We start from the raw sequence: 15,463 nt of genomic DNA on the forward strand, positions 1-15,463 counted from the left end.
TCTGGAGCAGAGCGAGGTGTCTGCCTTGAATGTCAATGGCTTCAGCCACCGCGCTGCAGCATTTATCTTTTGTCCCCAGAACATATATCTCACCCACCCTCAGTCTTGTATTTCCTTCTGAAGTGCAATCTCCAACAACGCAAAACGTATTTTTTTTTCTGTATTTTTATCCATTGTGCATCATCTTTCTCATTTTTCAGGAATTGTTCTAGCTGAGATTTTCGCATATTTATTTGTGCAGGGGCTTGGGAGGTGGAGCATCGTCAGACCATGATGCCAGCCATAAAAACAGTGACTGAAGAGAATTTGTTTTAGCCTCTTAGAGAGCCACAAGCGGGAGCCGCAGTAGCTGAGCATATGTTAACCAGCGTTAAAGTGTTCAAAAATCAACCCAGCAAGGATATTTGGCATTTGTCATAGATATTTATGATTCTGCGGAATTAGCAAATCATATTTGAGTGTATGAGTCTTTTTAGCCTGAAAACAAAAATAAAGCAGGAACAGCATTGTATAAATCTAGAACACTGAAAATGAGCCAAGGGAAACAACAAACCCTGTTTAAAGATGAATTTCTAATGAGATATGACAAGAAATTAATCCAGTGTGACTTGGGTAATAAACACAGCAGCTCCGATTTATAGGGAAGAGGGAGTGTAACTTTACTACAGTCTTTTCCAGAAAGTTGCAGGAAAAGCTGTCGGTAATAACATTCAGGGCAAATTGCTGATGATAACATGATTTTTTTTAATGGGCTGGGGAACTGGCCCATATAAAGAAAGTGTTTGATACCACAATGAACGGATTTAAGCTGCAGTCTACCAGAGCCTTTCCCAGAGGGTCACAGGGTGTCATGTCCCAGAGACCTACAGTCCAAGTGTTAGCTCTCTTCTTCTTCTGTGTTGGCTCTTTGCTATAATCCTGGTATAACACTGTCACCATATTTTCCTGTCCAAATTGCATTTCTCTTCCTTTGAGTTACCCTCTCTGCTATCCTGTGGTGTTCTTGCTAATTTTGAGCATAGTCCAAGTATACTTGAACCTGTCTCTTCTTCCTGATGACAGTACCTGGCAAAAGGGTGATGCAAGGACCACCGGCCTGCAGATATTGGCGCTGAGAACTTCTAATTAAAATAGCTGCTAAAAATCCTCAAATAAAATGTGATTTAGGATGGCATTTTTTTTCCACAGAACATAGTGAGCATAATAACTAGCTTACAAATAAAAGTAAATATAAATAAAAAAGGATGCTGTAATAAGAAGCCTGGATACTCGTGACTGTTGCAATAGTAAAAGTTGCCACTGTGGTGAAAATAAATTACGTTTATGTGTTGTTTGTGAGTAGGCCATTCAGTACAGAATAACAGCTAGAGAGAAAAAGCTTTTACAATTCTATTAGTTGTAATGGATTTGTAGGTTCAAACATGCCATTTATCATCTGAGTTCCACCCAAAATGAAAAGCAATACGTAGAGCTAATTAATTACCAGTGCCAGTAATTAACTATTCCCCAGATGTTTATATTTTCCCGAGATGAAAGAATGGATGCCATTCAGTGTGCAACTTCATAGAACCGCGGCATCATGCAGGAGAATCGCTGGGGGAACCAGGGCTTGTGTGCCAGCCCCGCCGCCGGCTCCGAGCCCTGCCTCCCGCACCAACACGCTCGCGGGGCTCGGGAGCGAGCATCTCGGCTCACGAAGGGTCATCCTGGTACATGGCACGGCTTGTTCTGCCTTGGGTGTGTGGCACTGATTAATCATTTTATCCCTGGTTCGTACTGCAAACACTTTTCAAATATCAAAGCTCCCGTCTCCGGGCTGCATCAGAAGTCTCGGTGCTTTATAAGCTCAGGCAAGCATCAGCGCAGAATTAAAGCCGAAGCCTTGATTCTCTTGAGACTGTGTGCTGGATGGATTAAACACACTTTTCAAATACTCTTCTAAAGCTTCAAGCCAGGAAAAAAAAAGAAGCAACTTGAATCTCTAACAACTGTGCCTTTATTTATCAGTTGGAATAAAGCTGATGCATTATGCATTTTAGGCATGCATTAATGTTCCTGTTACTTGAGAAAAGGGAAGACTGGATTTATAGCTCTGCCTTGTGCAGCTGCGGGGCAGCCAGGAGGCAGGGATGCGCTGTTAGAAGGCTGTGTGATGGAGGCAAAGGTACGCGCTCACACAGCCTCGGGACTTAGCACCTGGCACAGGTGGCTCCCTCCAGAGGGGAGCACCGGACCAGCAAGAGGTTGGTCGCCAATGCCCACGCTCGTCTGGCCCTGGGCAGCGTGATTGTCCAGGCAGGTGTGGAGTTTGCTGTTGCTGCTGTTTGCCCAGCAGCGCCAGGCTTCCAGAAACGAGGAGGTCTCTAGCTGTATTTGCTGTAAGAGCGATCACATTTTCATATGGAGATGATGCAGGTCTGGATCAAAGGGCTGCATTGATGTAATCAATCCATTTGGTCCCTGTGCCAAAACGGCAGGGTTAGCCCATACCTGTGCTAGCCTCATTGCAGGGCTCCCAGAGAAAACATGCATCAGGGGAAGGCTGCTTGAGAGCTAGCCCATCACCGTACCCACCACCGCAGCACAGCCCCGATGGCACCTCTGGCCCCGAGCCATCGGCCTCACACACACCTCGTGGCAGCATATGGCTGATCCAGGTGGAAAACCCCGTCCAGCGCTGGCGCTGAAGCCCTGCCTTCAGCTCACTGCACAAATGACCGCTCCTGCCACCCCGGAATGCCTGGGGATATCCACTGCCTCTGTGCTGGGACCAGCAGGCCGCCACAGGAATGTTAGAGCTTGTCTCCCGGCTCCGACCACCCCTCCGCACCCGGGGCGACCGGCAAGGGGGGTGCTGGCCCCGCTCCTGAACTGCCGCCCGCTCTCGTCCCCCTTCCTCTCTCTGGGGGTGCATGCCATAGCACCCGTCCCTGCTCCGACAGTGGCTCTTTTGGGCAAGAAAATGATCAGGTCTGACATAATGAATCCCCCATCCGTCTTAGAGTGGGTCCAAAATCTTAGGATGAGGAAGCTCGTTTCTGATTTGTGCATAAATATGTGAGTAATGTGCGTTACATGTTCCACAGCTGCTTCACGTGAGCAGCTGAACAGCAAGGCTATAAGAGAACCCACAGGAGCCAGGAGGAAAGCCGGACCTGCTCCCAGTCTATTATTTTTGACCTGGCTGCCAGTGGTCAATCAGCTCTGCCAAAAGGTACATCCCCAAAACCTCTCAGGAGGACGAGTGCATGCTGCTTCAGCATCCTCAGCTACAGCTTCCTCACGCAGGCTCTGCTCACCAAGCCTGCTGTGATGGCACAGGGAAGTGAAGCCTGTCACCTCTGCCAGTGCCGACCCACCACCAGCCGCGCTGGCAGGGGTCCCCTCCCGCCCCCGGGTTCAGAATCCACACGTCGCATCGCTTTCTGCCCAGCCAAGAAAATTCCATCCTCAGCAGCAAGCTGTGATTGCCAAGCGCGGGGAGGGGACGGGTGGCAGCCAGCCTCAGCCGCGGCGTCGACAGCATCCGTCTCAGGCTGTGCCGCAAATGGATCCTCCGGACGCGGTCCAGAGCGCCCTTCCCAGCCTGTGCCCCCACCACGCCGCGGCGCGTCCTGTGGCGCTCCTGAGCTGAACGGGCATTGCAAATGAGAGACACGAAACTGAAGGGAGCAACATTCTTTAATTACTGAGATATTGAGAAAAATCCTCTCAGCATTATGGGTTTTTAAAAGAAATTCATTCTGGATTATCCTTTACTTCCAGAAATTGACTTTTGAGACATAGGAAAGAGGTTTTCTTTCCGTGTCCTCTTCCCGGTGTCTGTGCTTGTCCTTACAAATCCAGATGTAAGCCCTTTCCCCACAGCTTTGGACCCTGTGAGAGAGGCTTTAATCTATGCTAGGTAGGGGGCTACACTTAAAAACTACCTGGAAACTCCTAGCTGCTGATGAATACAAATAACCAGCTTTTAAATGTATCTTCCTAATCTTGGTTCCTTGAATTGTGTTGGCTTTTATTTTATTTCCACACACTGTAAGTGCTGGATTTGAATGGTGAGTATTTAAATGGGCTTGAGAGTACTGTTCAAAAGGAGATGCAACAAATAACCTTAAGTGCTCTCTTCAAAGGGAAATAACAATTGTCAATATCTGAAGGAAAAGAATGTAGAAAAGTGATGCAAACTCTTTCCAATAGTTACAATATAAAAAAGAAAAATCACAATGGGATAAAAATAAAGTGCTTACATTTAGCCAACCAGCTCAATAAAAATATTTCTACGGTAAGTTCCTACAGAGAGATGCACAATCTGCCAAAAGTAATTTTATTATGATTAAAAAGCATCCGGAGGGTGGGAGTGAGGTGCCTACAGATAGGTGTTGATGGCATGGTGAAGCCCTGCAGCACCTGCAGTGCCACCCACCGCCCTGCCACAGGGCAGGACCCCCCCCGCTCTCTGCAGATCTGCCAGCCCCACACCTTGGGTGCCCTGGGATCTCCAAAACAGGACACGCCTCCACAGGCACCTGCATCTGTCCCTTTGGTTTTAAAGGAGACTATTGAAAACTGCAGGAGACCTTAGCAGCAGCCTCCTTGTTCCAGTTCGGGGTCCTAGTGCAGGAAATGCTCTAAAGCACTTCTTTACAGGCTTTGGTAAAGAGGGGTTCCTCTGAGACACCTGCAAGTGCCGATACTGAGCAACGCCCTGCGTCAGCTTTCTTGGGGATCCTGCTCCAAACCAGCCAGGAGCAGCGTTCCTTGGGTTAGGCGTGCGGAGAAGGTCTCTGTGCTGCCTGGACCGAAGAAGAGCACAGGACTGCGAATGCACTGGTGCAAAAGGGGGAGAAGATTCAAAGGTTTCTGAACGCAAACTGTATCTTCTAGAAGTACAGAGCAGTTACCACATTGCTGAAGCTGATTCACCTGGTCACCTCAGGTCCTCTGGCAGACTCCCTGATTAGCAAAGTCCACATCATTTACTTATTCTCTTGCTGGGTTTTCTGACGTCCGCGGCTGTGTCTTGCCGATCTCAGCTGGCCTGCCAAGTGCAGAATAACATTTCAGACTCATAAATGTGGAGGGCTGCACACACCATGCAAGAATTTTCAGGGAGAAGGTGATTCATTGTTATAAATCACAGGTAGAAGACACATAATCATTTGTTATTAAACGAACAGAGAATAAATCAAACACTGAATGTAACTCTGAGAAACGCTACAAAAATGATGGGGCAGGTAATGGGAAAAACAGGCAATCTGGCAGGAACTGAGGCTCTGTGGGAAAACACTGCACCAGCTTGCTGGGCCGTGGTTTGACAGTAATAACGATGATGACTGGCTCTGTGTCGACGTGGCAGGGAAAGTTTTCTGTGCTTACACACCATGACCTATAGCATCGATTCCAAAGATGCAGCTGATTGGGATCAGAGTGCAAGTACCAGGGAGCAGTGACTTACAGGAAGACGCGGAGGAAGTTCTGTATCTTCTGTTACTAAATCAATCACAATTTATGGAAAGGGAAATTAATAACAAGCTATACCTGGTGCTGGAATGGCTGTGTGAGAGCAAGGTCTGGATCCCCATCAACATCACCCTGCAGTCAGCTGCCTCTGACAACTGATGAGTGACTTCTTTCCTCCAGACAATGCTCCAGTTGAGGCACATCCCCTGTTTATGCTGGATAACAGGCACAGTGGTGGGGATGGTGTGTTCTCATGAAGGAGGAGGGACGTGGACATCTGTTCTTGTTGAAACGGACTTCTTGATAGTGAATATAAAGAAAAAAGGAGCAATGCATTAGCTTTTCTGCTGCTTGCTGAAGCAACAGAAGGGTTTCCAAAAAGGGGCACATAACTGGTGCTGTGACGGTGCTTCCCATGGCAGCTCACCATCACAGTTCCAATGACACCACGGAGCGCGCACACCCCTGCGGAGGCTCTGGTCCCGCGGGATGCTGCTTGCAGAAGCAGTTTTTCTGGGCTCTGTGGAACAGTGGCCGCGCAGCAGCAGCTCCACACCAGAAACAACACTGATTCTAGTGAAACTTCCTGGAGAGCTGTCATAGCAGCAATGCGCTACCTTTCCTCTTCCCTCCAGTCACTGCTGCCTGGGAAGGCTTGTGTGTGAGCTCCCAACTTCCCATCCTTTCCTGTTTCAGGCTGGCTTGCCTGAGCGCTGGGGCAGGGTCCGCCTGGTGCTGTGGAGCCCGGGCAGGCAGCACAGGCGGTGGGAGGGTGTCGCCTGCACCTCTGCTCCTGCTCCTGGGAGCAGATACACCCGCCCCCTGCAGTCATACGGACAGTGCCCATGGACCCCAAAGTTCAAGCTGAGCAGCAGCGCTGTGCGCGGCACTGACCCGCAGGAGTCATGGCTGCTTCTCTGCCCACGGAGAAATCCTCTTTCACTCCCTGCTTCCGCACATCCTGGCAGAGGTGGGGTGTCTGGTCCCTCTTCCTACTGCACCATGTAAATAAGGACTAATCACCGCTTGCTAGCTTTTCAGAGGACAGAGGCGGGCTCACAAATCATGAATTTACATTAGAATTTACATTGAATTTTTGCATAAGAAGAAGAAAATAATTAGGACTGGAGAGAAAAATGCAGCCCAATTCTGATGTGCCATCCAGGTTGCACAGATCCTCTCCTTTCATGGCTTGCCAGAAACCCTGTTGATTTACCTTTTAACTTCATCCTGTTGTTGAAAGAACTATCTTAAAATGTTTTCACAGGAAACAATCCTTAATGTGAAGTTCAGACTCGTGGCAAATATCCAGTTTGCTTTCAGCAATGACGGTGCTGACAGAGCTTCATTCCCAGCCCAGTGTATGTCCTGTGCTGTACCTGTGCCTCCACAGGCTTTATAATTAATTAGGAAGTGTCATAGCTGCTGCCAGGAGAGTGATGAGCTCCTGTTATACTGGTCCACATCTGTGTTAAGCCACTAGGCATAAGCTGGAGTTGGACATGTTCCTATCCCATAATAAGGCACACTGCAGGTTCTGTAATTTATCTGCATAAAGCTTTGATACATTGTGCTACATCAAATCTAAAATCTCATTAATCAGTTACAAATCATTATGATTGAAGCTCATCAGTGGTCTAAAGATCGTTCCAAGCTGCTTGTTGGGTACAAGTGAGGTAGAATAGAGTTATAAGTGCCAAAGTCTCCGTTTGCATCATCCTGGTGTTGATGGCTTGTGCAGAAGGAGTCACTTAGCCACCCAAGAATCAGACCCAAAGACAGGAAGTGGAGGAAGCTGAAAAACTGCTGAGCAGGCAAGAAGGATGAAGTACAGAGAGGCTGCTCGTACCCACGTGGCGCGGATGTTGAAGAGAGCTTTGCTGGATGAAGCTCAAAGGCTGTGTCCACACTGTCCTTCCTGCTGTTCCAGAGGTGCGAGACCAAATCCCCTGTGGGCCCACACAGCTCCATGTGCGGCGGGGAGGAAGGGCTGTCCTCGCCGGGGGGACATCAGAGGGACCCCGACTGTTCCTCCCCAGTGCTGTGCCGGGGAGCACAGCAGCAATGAGAGGGAGGTTTCTTCAGGAGAATAGCTGGTGCCTGAGTGGGGGTCTAAGCCTGGCAAAAAAAGTCATTGTAAGATCAGCCACTGTTTCTGAGATGTTGTTTTACTGGTTTGATTTGTTTTGATTTGTTTTTTTCCCATTTGTGGATCTTCTGAGCCCATTTAAAGGAAGGCAGCAGAATACAGATATAACAAATGACTTGTCTTCAGGACAAGATTGCTGCCACCTTAATAGACCCTCAGAGCAAAGGAGTAAATGGAGGAAGATAAATCCAGAAGGTTATACAATGCCTGTAGAAATATTTTTTATTTTTCATATTTAGAATGTTTTCTCACAATGCTAGTAAGCTATTAAATACAAATGTGAAGTTCATAACGTGTAAACTTCCAAGAAAAGGTTTTCCTTCCCGTCTGATAATAAATGTCCATGTGCATGTGAAATGTATTTAAATTTTAATAACATTTTCAATCCAACATGCAATGCCAGAAACAACATTTTAAAAAGTTACAGCATAAGAGTCTAAGCAAGAATGAGATCCAGAATGAAAAAAAAAAAAAAAAAAAAAAAAAAAAAAAAAAAAAAAAAAAAAAAAAAAAAAAAAAAAAAAAAAAAAAAAAAAAAAAAAAAAAAAAAAAAAAAAAAAAAAGATAACATTGTAAAGCGGCCACTGTTCAGAAGAAAAATGGCTTATGTGAACTTTTGCAACACCTACACTTTGGAGAAAAAACCAGTTTGGGCAGGGCATCAAAAGGAAACAGTTTTGGTGCCAATGCGGCCCGCGTAGTATCTTGCTGTTCTGGTAAAAGGGCAGCACTTCTTCTCGAGCTCTGTGAGGCGGCGGAGCTCCCGGTGAGCGCGTCAAGCTCTGGCAGGGTGAGCAGCAGCTGGGAGGGGAGGCAGTGCTCCTCGCCCCGCACCTCCCGGCCGGCTTGGCCCCGCGGGGTCTCTGGGGTGCAGGGGCCCTTGGGTGCTCCGCTCACCCTCCTGCTGCGGGGTGGAATCCGCGTCCCCTCTGCCGCAGGCGAGGTGGGGCTGGGAAGGACGGCTGCCCCGGTTGGACTCGATCATCTTAAAGGTCTTTTCCAACCTAAACGATCTATGATTCTACACGCCCTGTTGGTTGCAGTCTGCACTATAAAGTGCCTCGGCATAAACTGCAGTCCGGCTCCATGACCATAAACGTCCCTTCTCCTGGGAAGGAGGACATGGGTGTCCCTCACCAAGCACGACATTTGCTGCCCCCCCGCAGGTCCTGTCACGTGCCGGGGAAGTGGCAGGTCAGGCTCCCCGACAGCACCAATTGTACTTACTCAGCCTGAAAGACCGCGGCACTTGGTGCACTGATAAGCAGCTTTTTGCCGCTGTCTTCCCATCCCTGTAGTAGCTTCTCTATAGTTACGTCCAAAACCTCTCTCTCTTGGCGACAGAACCATAAATACTTTTTAGTTTTGCACATACCAACCCTATGGCCTGCCTTCTGATGCACTATTTAAAATATTGACTTAGTTACTGGGTTAGAACCTCAGTCGCAGTTGTACAGCTCCACTGTAATTCTCTTCTCCTCCTTTTTTCATCTGTCTTGCTATAGTGGTGTTCAATTTTCAGTTGCAAAGGTTATGAGTGCAACCACAGTATGGGTGTCATACAAAATAAAGCAATAATAGCCCTTTCTACTCTGCACCGTATCGCCTCTCATAGCACATTTATCACTGCAGTGCCAGAGCGCTTTCCAGAAATGCACCACACCATGCAAGGAGTACGGCTGACCTGGCACTAGGACTTTCGCAGCTCCTCCGAGACAGACGGGCACGGAGGAGGGGAAGGAAAGCGACAGTAAGCTCCAATGTAGCTTTACGTGAATTTTGACAACATTAAGAGTGATGCTACCTCTTCTCATTTATTAGATGGTGGAAGCATTTCCAGTCACTGGGACTGAAGCCACATCTCACTATGTGCTGAAAAAGGTATTATTATTTGTGGTCATGTTAGAAAAATGTTCTTCTGCTTATTTTACCAGAACTGTGCTCATAAGTCATGAGTGTACGTGTCATTATCTACCCACCAGCTGCTGTCCTCACTCATCCCTCAGGCAAAATTCAATCACAGCTTCTCATGAATAAAGGATTTGGGGTCGGCTCTGTGTCAGTGTTGTTGCAAGATCCGATTAAGCAGGATGGTGGTGCTGATGTGCTCCACTCCAGCAGATTGACTGACCAGATAAACAGCATTCATGTCCTCTCACTGTCAGGAAAGCAGCACAGAGCAGCTGGACGTTAGCAATAAGATGCTAGCAATGATCTTCCACTTTGGTCACCAACCCACAAGTCACTTTAATAAATTATATAAAAATTGTGTTTTGGCCTCAAAATTGAGTATTCAGAATATTTGGCAATATTGGCTGAATTTAAACTCAAACATTCCACCTGGAAGAAATTTATTTAATTTTCCTTTTAATAAAAGCTCAGTGTGAGATTCAGAAGGACTAAGGCATCTCTGAAAAATTAGTGTATCTCCAGAAGCCTTGTATCCACATGTCATGTCTTCTCGTTGCTTGACTCAGAATGAAAACATCCACCTCCAGGGAATTGCCCTGACCTGGAGTTCAGGAGATATTGCTTCATGAACCTGTCTAAATTCTTGCTGCTAAATTTGTTCCATCTCACATGAAATGAAGAAACACTCACTGGGCCAGAGGGTTCGTTAGATCTTGGGATCAAGTCTTCCCTGTCCCAAACCGCCCCTGTGATCGTGGCTGTGGCACCTGGCTTACATGCGCAGCTGAGCACTGACAGCTGTGATCTGAAGGAGCTGAAGGCCATGAGATGCTCTGATGCTTCCATTCTGGAAGTCAGAGAAAGAAACCTTATGGTGAAAGCGCGCTGGAGATGCAAAACATTAGAGCTATTGCAGTGGGTCAAAACGAAAGTCCATCTGTCCAAGACCCCTATTTGCAGGAGTCCATAGGTACAGTGAACATTCACTTGCAGCTTGCCCCCTGTGACCAAAAGCTTCCTTGGCCAGGTTGCCAGGTTCCTCCCGGGGATTCCAAAACCTCAAAGGTCCCTTTCTCCCTTCCTTGGTGTGGGGAGGCAAGATTTACAAGGACACAGTTGTTATCTTGGAAAGAATGAGGAGAAGCAGTACGCCAGCAGCAGGCCTGTGCTGGAGGCCATGGCTGTGCTGTGGCAAACTGGTGGACTTTCATCCTTGTCATCAATTATAAGACAAAAGTGAGATTTATCCCTTGCTTTTTCCATTTGCTACACTCTGACTTTGTGTCATCAGAACTGAAGAAAACCTAAAAGAGGGAGCTTCCACTGACAATAATGTTTAGGTTGGATGCTGAATCAGCTCGTACAATTTATTGGGAGTTGGTGGTGAGCCTCATATCTGCACCTGCTTGCGAAACTTCAGTGTCATCTGCCACAGGACAGGAGACAAGTAAAGGGGGTGTGGTAACATAGTGGGAAATCTGCAGGTGTGGTTGTGGCAACACACTGTCCAGACAGGACTGTATCTAAAAGAAGACAAAATTAAAGTTGAATTCCTGGTCTCAGCATTGCAAGGGTAAACCTGAAGCGTTATAACACGGGGCTACATTCTCAGGAAATGGTTTTGAGGTCAGTCCTGAGTTTTATTTTTCTGTCCGGCCAAACTTTCCTTATCATTGCAAATCAGTTCAGAGGTTGTCTGAGTCGTCTTTCCGCTGTGTGCCGTGCGTGTGTCCGTGAGCAATGCAATGACAGAGAAGCCAGCAGCCTCTCATGTGAGCAGAGGCTTCTGCCAGAAGCCTTGTCTTGACTATACAGAATTTTTTCCTTGTCCATTCTCTTCTCTTTGTAAAGATAGAGTGCTCTATGCAAGATGCATATGTAAATGAGGGGTTTAAACCAGTAAATAGAGAGTTTCATCATAATTCTGGTATAGTGGTTGTCTGGGACTTTTTTTCTGTTCATGTAAATGAAAGTTTTCCTGCCAAAATTCCCAAAGGACTCGTGATTTTATTGTGATGCTCTTACCCTCTAAACACTTTGAGCTCTTGCACTTTGCTTATTGCTCATTACCTGGCAATTAATCGTCATCCACCAGTCCTCTTAGCTAACTTATGCCAATGACTGTACCTCCCTTTTGCCCACAGATCAGCATGTTAACAGCGTTGTTTTGGTAACAAATCTAAACCACAGCACCATACGAGCTGCTCTGAAGAAAATTAACTCTGTCCCAGACAGAGCCAGAACATCTTCATGTAAGTCAGCCCAATTCCTCAAGACATTTACAAGTTTGAAATCCGTATCAAGTTCCAACTCCTTTTTTACTGACTGCATCACTTCAACAAGTCACTTCATATAAAAGAAACAGAGGAATTAGAAGTAGAAAGATGTATTAGGTCATGCAATACATCTCCCTGCCAATGCAAAATATCTTCCCTGGAGTCCATTTCCTAGAAACTTTTTAAATAGACTCAGATTAAATGAATTTTTAGGCATCTGCTCTCTGAATAGTTGCTCGGAGCTCAACATGTGAATTACAGCTGTATTGTAACAGTCAAATAGGAATAATCTTAATGCAGAAGTCCATATTTCTTCCTAGTTACTTGGCAAATCTTTTCTGGATTTAAGCAATTTCCAAGTAGCTTTGAGACCAAAATGCTATGTAATTCCTAAATCTGCTCTCGGTGAATCAGGAGCCATTAAAGATGTGGTAGAGTCTTATTTCATTATGCATCAATGTTAAATTGTATCTCATGTTCTCATTTTTCTTCTGAAATACAATTTCAATGTGGAATACTTGTAAAATAGAATGCATATGTAATTTTAAACATGGTTGGGAGAAGCTACGTTCACACTGGAATGGAGCAGAATATTCACAATTCAGTGGGAACACAAAGCTGGCGTAAACAGTCAATTTAACTCCTATTCAAGTTTACCATATTCTCACATAATACACCACTTTCCCTGAAATTGTAAAGAACTGATAGTTCAATTTTCTTCCTGGAACACTCATCATGCAAGATGAATAGAAAATGTAATAACGTTTTAAACTTCATTTACTTTTACCCGCTTGTTTTGACTAGAAAGATTTTTATCATAAAAATCAGGTAAACTGCAGAACCTAAAACAATAAGTGCCTGGATAAAGTATGATGTTCTTTGTTAACATTCCTGCATTAATTTGTGAATCATGAGATTTTTACATCTGCTAAGTGTCTACATATCAAGATTATTAGTCTCCTAATAGGCAAATTGGATCCGTAGCGAAGCAGTCAACAAGGGCTTTTCTCTTTTTCTTTCTTTCAAAAGTGGCAGATGACAGAATGACTACACTATAATATAAATTAATAGTAATTGCAAAATTTTCAATTCTAACTATCTAGAAATTGGATTAAAATGTTTTAAAAAAACATGTCAAGCAACCATCAGTGGAAAATCCCACGGAACCTGAGATGCATTGCATGTCTGTAGAGCATAAGCAAAATAGACAGAAAGCTGTTCTGCGTGTCAGCGTGCTCAGAAAAAAGCCTTGCGCAGGTCCCACCCCGACTTTTGGCATCAATGCCATAAGCTGCATCTCTAGGCTGGGGTTACTTGTTTCCTAAGCAAGTCTCCATTATGGCCGTTATTCAACAGGTCCTTATGAGGCTTCACACCCAGCAAAGCCGCGCTTGGAGTACACCAGCGCGGGCCAGGGGCTCTGGGGCACTGGTCGCTCTCAAGAGGAGAGGCCAGCACCAACCTGAGCTAGTCATGAGCCTGATCTGCAGCAAACCACTCAGTCTGATAGTCTGTTCTCAGAGTCTGAGGAACGTTTATGTCCTTGGGCACTTTTGCTTACTTAACTCTTTAGGAATATTGTGCCACTAAGTTGTAATGCTCAGAAGGCGTCTTCTTCCTTCCTCTCCTGTGAGCTTTTGTGTGGATCAGCTGTAGTTAAAGCATCAAACAGGAGTGGACATAATTCCCTGGAGATTTCAATGAGGATGCCCAATAGGTGATTTGACATTGGTAAATGTATGTCTTGGTAATAGCAGTTCATCATCAGCCATTATCATGTTTCCGATAGTAAACCTCTAAATATTTCATGTGATCTGAAGCTGAGTTTATTCTTGCCTGTTTCTTTTCTGCTGGGAGAGAATGTGCTTGCAAATGTGCTTTCCGTACTGCACGGTGTCTGTTTGTTTGTGTACAAGCTACAGACAGCGCTGCTGGTACTGGGTCTTTCTACACCTGCGTTAGCCAACAGGCGCTTGGAAATCCTATAGGCTCCCCGAGTGCCTCGCTGGTTTCCAAGGATTGGTATCATAGAATCATAGAATATCTCAAGTTGCAAGGGACCCATAAGGATCATCGAGTCCAGCTCTCTGCTCCTCGCAGGACAAATTGCTTTACTTTTTGATGGCATTACTAATTCCAATGTCTTTTTAATTATCTCTCTTGTTCTCACTGTTTATTCTCTTGTTCAGAATCTTGTTTTTCTCTTAAATTATTTTTCCGTCATTATTACTGGAGGAAAACATCTGCTGCTCTTTAAAACATATCCTTTGCCCTAGGACTATGTTGCATCTTGTACTTCCCTATGTCCTTTGAGTTTTCTTTTCCTACAACATCTGTTTGGGTGCTTTAAAGCTTGAAACACTGAACTTGTTCCTTTTCAGGAGTCTTTCTCTTGTTCTTGTCACTTTTTTTCCAACATAATCGCTTCTTAGAGTAATTTGTGGGAATATTACTATTGCCATTAGCATTACCTATTCTTTCTGCTTCCACGTAAAGTGTTGCATGGTTTTTTTTCCAAATATTAAGTCAGCACTACACTGTTAGGACTGGAATGCACTCACCATAGTAAATTAAACCACCAAAACTCCTTCTCTTGCTCCTTCCTTGGTGGCCAGAGGGATGTCTCCCGGGGGTGTCCAGGGGCAGTGGATTGCCCACCTCTGCAGGCAGGGATTATTTTAACACCTGGGCAGGGTACGTAAGGTTCGGGGTCACAGGGACAGCTCAGAGACCCACTGCTTGGCGGTACTGGGAGAATGAGTCCGTATTCACCTCCAGAGCAGGGAGAGATGAGCAGTGACAGCAGAGGGTGGCCCACACGGGCACTGAGACTGCCCGAATCAGAAGCTGAAAATAAAATGATTGCAAGTCTTCCCTTTCTCCCATTTCTGTTTGCCATTCACAGCTATTAATTTAATGGGACGATGAATCCGCCTGCCCCGAGGCTGTAGCCCACATGCCACACGTGCAGGCTTCAGCAGCACGCTCTGAGGCTCCCTGAGATCCAGGCAAACCACATCAAGCTGCGGCACGTCAGGGGTGAAGGTCGTTACTCTGGGAGGGGAGCAGACCACGGCTCAGCAATGACATGCAGATGACTTCTTCTGACTTCTGGCAAGGGGGTCCACAGCCACAGGGGCCAAACCCATCTTACTGGAGTGTGCTGTGAACAAGCGAGCGAGGTGAAGGCTTGTTGTGTTTCTGAGAGACAGCTTGAGCCCCGTCTGCAGTGCCCAGAGAGACGTTGCTGCCTGGCACCCTGCCCCAGGGGGGGCTGCAATTCCCCTCCCTGCCCCGGGCAGCGGGGGCTGGCTGGGGTAGGGAAGGAGCTGCCGTGCTTCACAAGAGCTTGGGATGCTGGAGGAGATGCTGGGGACTAGAGGATGTGCCTGGGGAGCTGCTGCCTTTTTATACCTGCAAATACTCTGAGAGGACATAAGAGACAGAGAGAGAAAATCATCCCTTGGGGACCAGTTGAACATTTGCATAGTTATTTATTTGCAGCTCTGGGGAAGATGGTGGTGTCAAACACAGGTACAGGGTGCACTATTATTTAGACCTAGTTATGAAAGTGAACCAAGTGGAGTACGGCTGCACCAGGAGAGTGCTTCCAAATTTTCTATCCTTTTCCAGTTTCTTATTTTCACTTGGTGACTAATAAAGGACT

Source organism: Charadrius vociferus, unplaced genomic scaffold (genome assembly GCF_000708025.1).
Source record: "Charadrius vociferus isolate BGI_N301 unplaced genomic scaffold, ASM70802v2 scaffold49, whole genome shotgun sequence".
In the NCBI taxonomy this organism is placed as follows: domain Eukaryota; kingdom Metazoa; phylum Chordata; class Aves; order Charadriiformes; family Charadriidae; genus Charadrius; species Charadrius vociferus.